The 11514-nt window shown below is 36.8% G+C and overlaps 1 pseudogene; it reads left to right on the top strand.

Moving 5' to 3' along the window:
• Positions 1-4152: 4152 nt before the first annotated feature.
• Positions 4153-4246, top strand: LOC126601043 (small nucleolar RNA Z107/R87; annotated as a pseudogene).
• Positions 4247-11514: the final 7268 nt, after the last annotated feature.

The following is an 11514-nucleotide window of genomic DNA, read 5'->3' as shown; positions in this document are numbered from 1 at the left end:
GCCTACATAAACACGACCCCCACCCACCCCCTTTCCACACTTCACTTTTTTCTCCCATTGTCAGCTACATTAATAGATTTTATTTTATTTTATTTTTTTGCTTAGAATAAAAAAACAGAAGATTTCAGATTGAATTACGTTTTGCAGTTTTATTTTTGTGGTGTTGTTTTTCAATAGTAGCCAAGATGACGAGAGATTTTTCAATGTGCCTGTAACACAGGATGATATACCACGTGTCTCTATACAAGTAGTGAGATTCTTGTGTTAAAAAATTAATAATGTTGATGTACAAAATCAGCGAGACTTTGGAACAACGTAAAGTGTCAGGTTTGTGACCTTCGCCCAGTTGCTCCGGTCACCTAGTGAGGATAATATGTAAAAGGAGAGGATAGGGAAGCAAACACAAGATGTACGTGGTTCGTCCTAAGTTTGGCTATGTCCACGGAGTAGATGAGTTCTCATTAATAGTAAAGGATTACAAAAATACATAAGTTAAAGCATAATCATCATTAGTGGGTTCTAATGACTAGTTTAAATACAATAATGACATTAGGGATTAATTGTAGGAGAATGATCTTCTTTTATAATTGAGGAGAGTCTTCAACTTTTTTCCAAGATCAATATGGGACTCTATGAGTTTTATTCTGACGTTGACATGTGTCTTGCTGTGATTGGCTTCCTGATGAGAGGGAAACTCTTGTGCTTCGGCATGGATGCCTCAACATGAACCCCTCAGTGAGTTCTTGAAGGTATGATATTGACCGATGTTTGATATTTTTAGGTTTTGTCAAAGTATGATACAAACAAATATGGAACAAACAAATAACATAAAAAATAAAATTTCTCACCATTTACATAATGATACGTGGTGTACCATTTGTGTTACAGACATAAGGAAAAATATCCCACCACTTAAATAGTATTCAGTATTTTAATTTGGTAATTGAAAATAACCTTTTTAGATATAATTACTAAGAACATAATTTTCTTAAGGTTTTGATTAAAGGATCACTTCTGGATTCATCATTTTCGGCGTAATGGGTGCTTTTAAAGGATCAAATAGGGTCTAAGTTTCAAACTTATGAAACTGAACTAAGAATTAGACACTATTTATAAAACTTGACCAATAAGTAGACACTATATATAAAATTGGACCAATAAATAGACATTATTTATGAAACTTGACTAATAAGTATATACTATTTATGAAATGAAACCAAGAATTAGGCATTATTTCTAAAACAAAACCAATAGGTGAAAACTATTTATGAAACTAGATTATACAATATTTATGAAACTGGATCAAGAACTAGACATTATTTATGAAACATGACCAAGAATTAGACACTATTTATGAAAGTGGATCAATAATTAGGCACTATTTATGAAAGTGAACTAAGAACTAGGCACTATTTGTGAAAGTAGACAAAAAACTAGACACTATTTATGAAACTTGACCAATAAATAGTGTAGTACATTTTTCATAAATAGTGTTCAGTGTTTCATAAATAGTTTATAGTTTCATAAACAATCTCTGTGACGGACGCGCATGTCTTTCTTTTTTAAAATTAAAATTGTGCCATTTTCATTAAAATTTAAGTTCTTTTGTCATTTTATTAAAATTTAAGGGTTTTTCATTAATATTTAATTTTTTTTCATTAAATAAAGTTATAACATGATTTTGGTTGCAATAAACTTAGCCCAAGCTCTTTCCATGAAAGTTCCCTTAATTTAAAGATATAATTTGACAGATGAGTAATGTCATTATAAGGCACAAAATTGAAAGACACTATTCACTGCAGATAGACTTACATATAACCGTAGGGGTCTAACTCTACTATGGCCATTTAAACTTTTTCTTTTTTTGACGAATGATAAACTAATGAAAATGACTTCTAATCTTTGCATTTTAATTAAAAATTATCTAATAATTTTATCTAATGATAAAGATAAAAGAATAAAAAAAATATAAAAAAAAACATAAAAAACACAAACATGCGCTGGGCTTGCATACACTTACCCTCCCAAATTCCTCTTTTTTTTTTTCCTCCCGTTGTCAGCTATCGTTATGGGATTTTTATTTTTTTGCTTAGAATAAGAAAAAGATTTTAAATCGAATTACATACCCTAGTTTTATTTTTATGGTGTTATTTTTTAATAGTAGTCAAGATGACACCCAAACTCAAGAAAATTGGACTAAGAGCTACATTTAATTATTGTAGGTATTTAAAATATGTGAGGGAATTTTAATTTGGTAATTGAAAAAATATTTTTAGATATAATTAGTGAGAACATAATCTTCTCAAGGTTTTGATTTAAAGGATCACTTCTGAATTCATCGTTTTCGGCACAATGGGTGCTTTCACAAGACCAAACACCGTCTAACTTTCAAACCTTATGAAACTAAACAAAGAATTAGACACTATTTATACAACTTGACTAATAACTAGACATTATTTATGAAACTGGACCAATAAGTAAACATTATTTATGAAATTAGACCAAGAAGTAGACACTATTTATTAAACGAAACCAAGAATTAGGCACTATTTCTAAAACTAAACAAATAGGGAAACTATTTATGAAACTGGATTATATAGTATTTATGAAATTGTACCAAGAACTAGACACTATTTATGAAACATGACCAAGAATTAGGCACTATTTATGAAAGTGGACCAATAACTAGGTACTATTTATGAAATTGGACCAAGAAAGAGATATTATTTATGAAACTGGACCCAATAACTAGGCATTATTTATGAAACATGACCAAAAACTAAACACTATTTATGAAAGTAAACCAAGGACTAGGCACTATTTATGAAATTTGACCAATAAATAGTGTAGTACGTTTGGTTTCATAAATAGTGTTTAATTTCATAAATAGTATAATACCGTTAAGTTTTATAAATAATGTAGTACCGCTAAGTTTCATAAATAGTGTAGTACTGTGCAGTTTCAAAAACGGTATTTGTGATGGACGCAAGGGTCCCGCAAGTTTTTTATTTTTTTTTTATTTTTTTTATATTAAAATTGTGTCATTTTCGTTACAATTTAAGTTCTAAGGGCATAGGTAAGTGGTTGTTTGGTCCAACTAATCCACTTTGTTGGAGACATTTTCAGCTGATGGTTCAAGCTGGTTTCGTAGCGTGTGGAAGCCATGGTCGCAAGCTTTGCCGCACGGTTGATGCTCACTGCACAACAATGGTTGAATGCTAACAAGTTTGTGGGCGGAACATCCCCTAATTTGCTTAGGGATATTTTGTAATTTGCTTATGTATTAACATTTGAGGATAGTTCATTTCGTCGTGCGGGACACTCTTTTTCCTTCGACCGAGTTGAAAGTTCCGGCAAGGTTTTATTGAGCCCCACTATGCACACTATCCTTAATTTGTTCTCAAATTGTACTTGTTCTGTGTTGTTTGCAATGAATATCAAATATCGTCTTTCGCTCAAAAAAAAAAAAAAAAAAAAGAAGGTTCTTCTGTCATTTTTATTAAAATTTAAGGATTTTTCATTAAATAAAGTTATAACATGGTTTTTTGTTAAAATAAATTTAGTCTAAGCCCTTCTCGTGAAAGCTCCCTTATTTATGTTTTTTTTTTTTACTTTTTTTTATTAGCACCCCACATAATGTTGAATGCATCCCACATTAAAATTTAATATTAAGTGGCTTATGTGACCTACTATGGAATGACAATTTTGACCTTATGAGGTTTAAAGAAAATAAGAAATTTCTAAATACACCTCAAATTACTTTTAACGTATTATTTATCTTCTTCAACTATCAAAACTCCTCTCACCCTCCACTCCATTATTGAATAAAATTCTAACTATTGAAACTATAAACGCATTGATTAAGAAAAAATTTAACGAATGGAACACGATATCAATATTTCAAAATTTTCACATGAGGTAAAGTTTCATATTTGTCATTGTTTTAATTATTCAATGACATCGGTAATTATTTAAGCCTGCTTTTGTTTTCCATACTACCCAATTTCATAGGAGGCCAACCTAGCAACGCCTTTTCCATTCTTATTCATCTTTTGGGGTTTACTTTTGATCTGTTAGGTTCCTCCTAGTTGCCATTTTTAGCATAAATCTTTTTTTTGTTAGCAAAAGGCTTAAACAGACAGAGAAAAGGAGATTGGCTATGATGACCCAATGAAATTCAAGCTCAACAGACCGGATTATAGACTTCTCTTTTTAGAGAATGTTAGGGTTTTAATCCTAAGTCACTTTAATTTATAAAATTGAAAATGAGTATTATTAGATTTGAAGAATATGGGATGTATAGAAAATGTGGGATGTATGTGGAAAATATTAGGTGTATGAGAATGTGGGGGTGTAAGGGTATTATGAGAAAGTATGTGAGGTGTATTAAGATAATTTTTAATTAAAAAAGCATATGTGGGGTATATTAAGATAATTTTTAATTAAAAAAGCAAATCTGGGGTGTATTAAGTATGTGAGGTTTAATCAACGATACGTGGGGTGTTGATAGAATAAGCTTTTTTTTTGTCAATTTTTATTAGATTAGTTACTTATGGGGTTCGAATTTACACCGTCATGAAAAATCTCAACTCATTTTCACCGATAAAGGGCTACTTACACTAACCATGTGTTTGGTGAGAAAAGAAAAGTCGGGAAACGGAGCGTGGAAAAGTCGAAGTCCATCCATTGATGCACAAAATCAGTGAGGACTTTGGTACAACAGAAAGTGTCAAGTTTATGACCTTCGCTAAATTACTCCGGTCACTAGTGTGGATAAGTATGTAAATGGATAGAGATAGGAAGGCAAACACAAGATATATGTGGTTCACCCAGATTGGCTAAGTCCACGGAATAGATGAGTTCTCATTAATTGTGAAGGGTTTACACAAGTACATAGGTTCAAGCTCTCCTTTAGTGAGTACTAGTGAATGATTTAGTACATATGACATTAGGAAATATTGTGAGAGAATGATCTCTATTTATAGAAGAGAGTTTCTAGTTTCATTCTGACATTGACACGTGTTGTGTTGTGATTGGCTTTTGATGTTGACACGTGTCGCGTTATGATTGGCTTCTGATGGCAACATATGTTGCGCTGTGATTGGCCTCCTGGTTGGAGGGAAACTCTTCTGGGTCCTTGACGGTATAACGTTGATCGGTGCTCAGTAGTTTCGGGATTGGTCAAGTATGGTACAAACAGTGCTCCCCTAAGTTTCCGAGTGAGTAATCACGAAACTTCTAAGTACCGAAGTGTGGTATCATTTTCACTTGCCTTATCTGTCTCATATGTAGATTTGGCATCTTCTCTGGAAGTACTTTTCCTTCATCCAGGGGTGGTATCTTGAACCGATGAAGATGCACAAGGTAATGTATCAATTTCACTTGAAGCTTTACTTGTAGTTTCGAGCTTGGTCAAGTGCGATACAAACCCTATAGTAGGAGTCCCCTAAGTCGCCGAGCTAGAAGATTTGCCGAAGGAGGTAGCAGACAAGGTAAGCAATCAGACTTCCAAGCAAGCAACCTGGATTAAAGGTTCGACTTTGGCTTCCGGTTGATTGTTCTCTTTCTCATTGTGTCGTAAACAACAACAAGGATAAGGAGAAGAAAATGGAGAAGAGATGATATGAGATACTTTTGCTTTTGAAGAAGTAACTTTCCACAGGCTTATTCTTGAACTGGACTGGAGGGTTTTCTGGTTTCCTCCAGAGTATAAGGCCGACTCAAGAATTTGAGGGTTAAAACAAGTCCATCAAATCTAGAGTACGTTCGACCCTGATGATATGAGATGCTTTTGCAATTGACAAAGTAGTGGATGTATCGACACGTGTTCTATTACGCTTATCCCCATATGCTTCCTTGTATCTTTCTCACTTGCCCTATCTGTTCCTCAGGCAGATGTGGTATCTTCTCTGAAAGCATAAGATGTTGAAGATGAGTACTCGAGAGCAATGCTAGGTAAGTAATCAGGCAAGGGGTTCCAGGCAGTCAGTTCTTGACTAGAAGCTTGATTCCAAGTGCTGACTGATTGCTCTTTTTCTCATTGTCTTGCAGGTAAGAATAAGGCCAAAGGAAAGGACAGGGAAAAAGCATGATATAAGATATTTTTGCTTTTAACCATGATGATATGAGATACTCTTGCTCTGGTGTGGCTGTTTTGCAGAGGCATTATCGGGAGGAAAAGAAGTTGAGTGTTTCGAGAGACTCTACTGAGAGTGCCCTCTTGGATGTGAAGAAACGTTGAGCATTTTTTTAATTTGTAGGTCTGCCTGGCTGTGGAGGATGGAGGTCCACATATATAGGAGTTTCCCTAACAACAAGTAGTAGTGCTATTCCTTTACCCTTCTTGGTTATAACAATGTAGTGGGATCTGCAAGCTTCACGTGTTTTAACTTTGTCAGAGTACTTTGAAAAAGTGGTATGTGGTATCTGGAAAGCTAATGTTGCATGTGAAGATTGCAGACAAGCTTTATCCAAGGAAATCTGGCTCTCGAAGTTCGGAGAGCGGTGCCTCTTCGGTTTTCGAACAAGCAATCTTGTCGGGGATCTGGCTCTTGAGATTCAGAGAACGGTATCTCTTCGATTTTTGAGAAAGTAATCCTGTTGGGAGTCTGACTCTTGAGATTCGTAGAGCAGTGTCTCTTCGATTTTTTAGAAAGTAATCCTATTGGGAGTCTAGCTTTCGAGATTTGAAGGGCGGTGCCTCTTCGATTTTTGAGCACGTAATCCTGTTAGGAGTCTAGCTCTCGAGATTCAGAGAGGGATGCCTCTTCGATTTTTGAGAAAGCAATCCTGTTGGGAGTCTGACTCGAGCAGTGTCTCTTCGATTTTTGAGAAAGTAATCCTGTTGGGAGTCTGGCTCTTGAGATTTAGAGGGCGGTGCCTCTTTGATTTTTTAGAAAGCAATCCTGTTGGAAGTCTGACTTGAGCAGTGTCTTTTCGTTTTTTGAGAAAGTAATCCTATTGGGAGTCTAGTTCTTGAGATTCAGAGGGCGGTGCCTCTTTGATTTTTGAGAAAGCAATCCTGTTGGGAGTCTGACTCGAGCAGTGTCTCTTTGATTTTTGAGAAAGTAGTCATGTTAGGAGTCTGGCTCTTGAGATTCAGAGGGCGGTGCCTCTTCCATTTTTGAGCAAGCAATCTTGTTGGGAGTGTTTTCTCGAATGTGAGTAAAGGTTGGGCATTTTTGCCAGTCTGCCTTGCCATGGAGCATGGAGGTTGACACACATTGGGACTTTCTAGTTATCAAGCAGTGGTGTTGTTCCTTTGCCTTTATGGGTAATAGTAGTGTAGTTGGACCTTCAAAATTTATGTGTCTAAACTTTGTCAGAGATCTTTGGCAAAGTTATCTGTGGTACCCGATGAGCTAATGTTGTGTGTGGAAAGTGGTGTATCTTCAGAATCCGGAGAGTGGTGCCTCTTCGGAATCCGGAGAGTCATGCCTCTTCGATTTTTGAACTAACGACCCTGTTGCCCTTTCTTTTATAAGGGCACCAATTGTGTGCAAGAAGTACATTCAGAGAGTTATTGCTTGTAGGAATTTTCCCCTTACTTCAGAGATTTATTGCACCTCATTTCTTCTTCATCATTTATGAGAATGTCTGGCCCATCCGACCGTCGTTTTGACTTGAACTTTGGTGAAGAGGCATCCATGCCTTCTCAAGACAACATATGGCACCCATCATTCTTATCCCATACTGGTCCTCTTACCGTTGGGGACTTTGTGATGAAGAATGATATGACCGCTGCGGTGGTGGCTAGGAACCTTCTCACTCCCAAAGATAACAGACTACTTTCCAAACGGTCTGATGAGTTGGCTGTTAAGGATTCTCTGGCTCTCAGTGTTCAGTGTGCAGGTTCTGTGTCTAATATGGCTTAACGCCTATTTGCTCGAACTCGCCAAGTTGAATAATTGGCGGTTGAAGTGATAAGTCTCAAACAGGAGATTAGAGGGCTCAAGCATGAGAATAAACAGTTGCACAGGCTCGCACATGACTATGATACAAACATGAAGAGGAAGCTCGACCAGCTGCAGGAATCTGATGGTCAGATTTTACTTGATCATCAAAGGTTTGTGGGTTTGTTCCAAAGGCATTTATTACCTTCGTCTTCTGGGGCTGAACCGCGTAATGAAGCTCCAAATGATCAACCTTCGGTGCCTCCTTCTTCTGGGGTTCTGCCTAGTACTGAGGCTCCAAATAATCACCCTCTGGTGCTTCCTCTTCTGGGGCTCTGCCAACTGCTAAGATTTCTCCTGAGCAACCTTTGTGAAGGCTCCCTCTTGTTTGTTTATTTTGATTCATGTATATGTACATATTTGTGACTTATCAGAGATATCAATAAACAAGCTTTGCTTCATTTCAATGTATTGTGTTAAATACACCAAGGCCTTCTTCACTAAGTTCTTTGAATTTTTCCTTTTGTTGAAACTTGTATGTTGAAGCTTTGTGTGTGAAACATGTAGGTTGAGGTAGTGCTCCCTTAATTTCCCAAGTGAGGAAAACTTCTCGTTTGGAGACTTGAAAAATCCAAGTCACTGAGTGGTCGTGAGACTTCCGAGTATCAAGGTGCAGTAGCATATGGTAGGAGTCCCCTAAGTCTCCGGTCGAGGGAGCTGACGAATGAGGCATTTCCTTTCTAAGTGGTAGCCCAAAACTCCTTCTTCATATATATTTGTTATGAAAGTTGTTAGGCCAAAAGAAGAGGAGGCCTATGCAATTTATTTTTGATTTATTTTTTCAAATTTTTGAATTTTTGAATTTTTGAATTTTTGAATTTCCGAAAATATATATATTTTAAAGCTTTGTAGGTGAAGTTTTGGTGTTGAAGCTTTGTAGGTGAAGCTTTCAGGTTGAAGCTTTGTTGGGCACCATTAATTGATTTTGCTTCACACTATCTTGATCAAGATAGTGTGAAGCTTTTGTGTTGAAGCTTAGTAGGTGAAGCTTTTGTGGGTGAAGCTTTTATGGGTGAAGCTTTTGTGGGTCAAGCTTTTGTGGGTGAAGCTTTTGTGAGTCAAACTTTTGTGGGTGAAGCTTTTGTAGGTGAAGTTTTTGTAAGTGAAGTTTTTGTGGGTGAAGCTTTTGTGGGTGAAGCTTTTGTGGGTCAAGCTCTTGTGGGTAAAGTTTTTGTGGGTGAAGCTTTTATGTTGAAGCTTTTATGTTGAAGCTTCTTTAAGTGAAGCTTTGGAGTTGAAGCTTCTTTAAGTGAAGCTTTGGAGTTGAAGCTTTTGTTGGGTACCATGAATTGATTTTGCTTCACACTATCTTGATCAAGATAGTGTGAAGCTTTTGAGAATTTGTAGTTGTCCTCCATTGATGAAGCTTTTGTGTTGAAGCTTTTGTGGGTGAAACTTTTGTGTTGAAGCTTTTGTAGGTGAAGCTTTGTAGGTGAAGCGTTTGTTGGGTACCATGAATTGATTTTGCTTCACACTATCTTGATCAAGATAGTGTGAAGCTTTTGAGAATTTGTAGTTGTCCTCCGTTGATGAAGCTTTTATTGGTGAACCTTTTATGGGTGATTTTTTTTTTTTTGGGAGAGACAACATATACAAATTTTGGTTCCACACTGTTGAGCAAGAGATTGTGATGCAAGCCACACCTTGTAGTAGCCGAAGGTTTGGATGAACCATATAAATTCAATTTGATTCGAACAGTCTTGAATTTGCTTCGAAGGTTTGAGAATTGTAGTTGCCCTTCATTGATGAAGCTTTTTTTGGTACCATAAATTGGTTTTGCTTCACATTGTCTTGATCAAGAGTGTGTGAAGCTTTTGAGAATTGTGGTTGCCCTTCATTGATGAAGCTCTTGTTGGCACCATAAATTGGTTTTGCTTCACACTGTCTTAGTCAAGAGTGTGTGAAACTTTTGAGAATTGTGGTTGAACTTCTTTGATGAAGTTTTTGTTGGCACCATAAATTGGTTTTGCTTCACACTGTCTTGATTAAGAGTGTGTGAAGCTTTTGAGAATTGTGGTTGCCCTCTATTGATCAAGCTCTTGTTAGCACCATAAATTGGTTTTGTTTCACACAGTCTTGATCAAGAGTGTGTAAAGCTTTTAAGAATTGTGGTTGAACTCCTTTGATGAAGCTCTTGTTGGCACCATAAATTGGTTTTGCTTCACACTGTCTTGATCAAGAATGTGTGAAGCTTTTGAGAATTATGGTTGCCCTCCATTGATGAAGCTTTTGTTGGCACCATGAATTGGTTTTGCTTCACACTGTCTTGATCAAGAGTGTGTGAAGCTTTTGAGAATTGTGGTTGCCCTCCATTGATGAAACTCTTGTTGGCACCATGAATTGGTTTTGCTTCACACTGTCTTGATCAAGAGTGTTTGAAGCTTTTGAGAATTGTGGTTGCCCTCCATTGATGAAGCTTTTGTTGGCACCATAAATTGGTTTTGCTTCACACTGTCTTGATCAAGAGTGTGTGAAGCTTTCTATGAGTTGTAGTGTTTGCATTGTTACAGAGGAGAAATGTCTGAAGTAGATGTAAGAGGGTTGAATAACTCGATCTTCGTATGCCATGCACTGAAGTTGTTATTGGCTTGCAATAAAACTTTGTTGGTGACTATAACTCTTGTTGGGCATAAATGCTCTCCTAGTTGAGTTGTCAAGCTTGAGGGTTTTTGATTATTTGTGAATGCTAGGAGTTCACATGTACAAGTTGTTCCACTTGTCTTCTGGTATGTGAAATGAATGGTGAGTTGCTTTCATCACTTGGTTGGTGGTACGAAGGTGAGTTTCTTCATTACTTTTCATCACGTTTCATCACATGGTTGGTGGCACAAGGATGAGTTCATTTTTCACCTGGTTGGTGGCATCAATGGCAAGTTGCCAAATGATATTAGAGTACGGGTTGTACATTTCATCACCTAGTTGGTGGCATGAAAGAGAGTACGGGTTGTACATTTCATCACCTGGTTGGTGGCATGAAGATGAGTTCATTCTTCACCTGGTTGGTGGCATGAGTGGCAAGTTGCCAAATGATATTAGAGTACGGGTTGTACATTTCATCACCTGGTTGGTGGCATGAAAGAGAGTACGGGTTGTACATTTCATCACCTGGTTGGTGGCATGAGTGGCAAGTTGCCAAATGATATTAGAGTACGGGTTGTACATTTCATCACCTGGTTGGTGGCATGAAGGAGAGTACGGGTTATACATTTCATCACCTGGTTGGTGGGATGAAGATGAGTTCCTTCTTCACATTTCATCACCTGGTTGATGAGAATAAGGGCAATGTGTCTAGGCACATTGTAGCAAGTGTCGAATGACACAAAGTATGTTGAACCCTTTCAAAACACAGTTGGCTTATGTATAAATGTGTTGGAATGTATGATTGAACGAATATACTGTGAAGCTGTTCGTTTATTTGTATAATCTTGTTGACATATACTTAGACTTTGTTTCATGTTGGAAGTATTCATGTTGAAGCTTTGAACCCGAGTGTTTCATTGCCAGGAATGTAAGGGGATTAAGACCGAGTTGTCTAAATCACCTCTTTATTGAATTCATGCCA

This window comes from Malus sylvestris, chromosome 14 (assembly GCF_916048215.2).
Source record: "Malus sylvestris chromosome 14, drMalSylv7.2, whole genome shotgun sequence".
NCBI classification, from domain to species: domain Eukaryota; kingdom Viridiplantae; phylum Streptophyta; class Magnoliopsida; order Rosales; family Rosaceae; genus Malus; species Malus sylvestris.
Note: the sequence above shows the minus strand (reverse complement) of the source record. Positions and strands in the feature narration are given on the sequence as shown.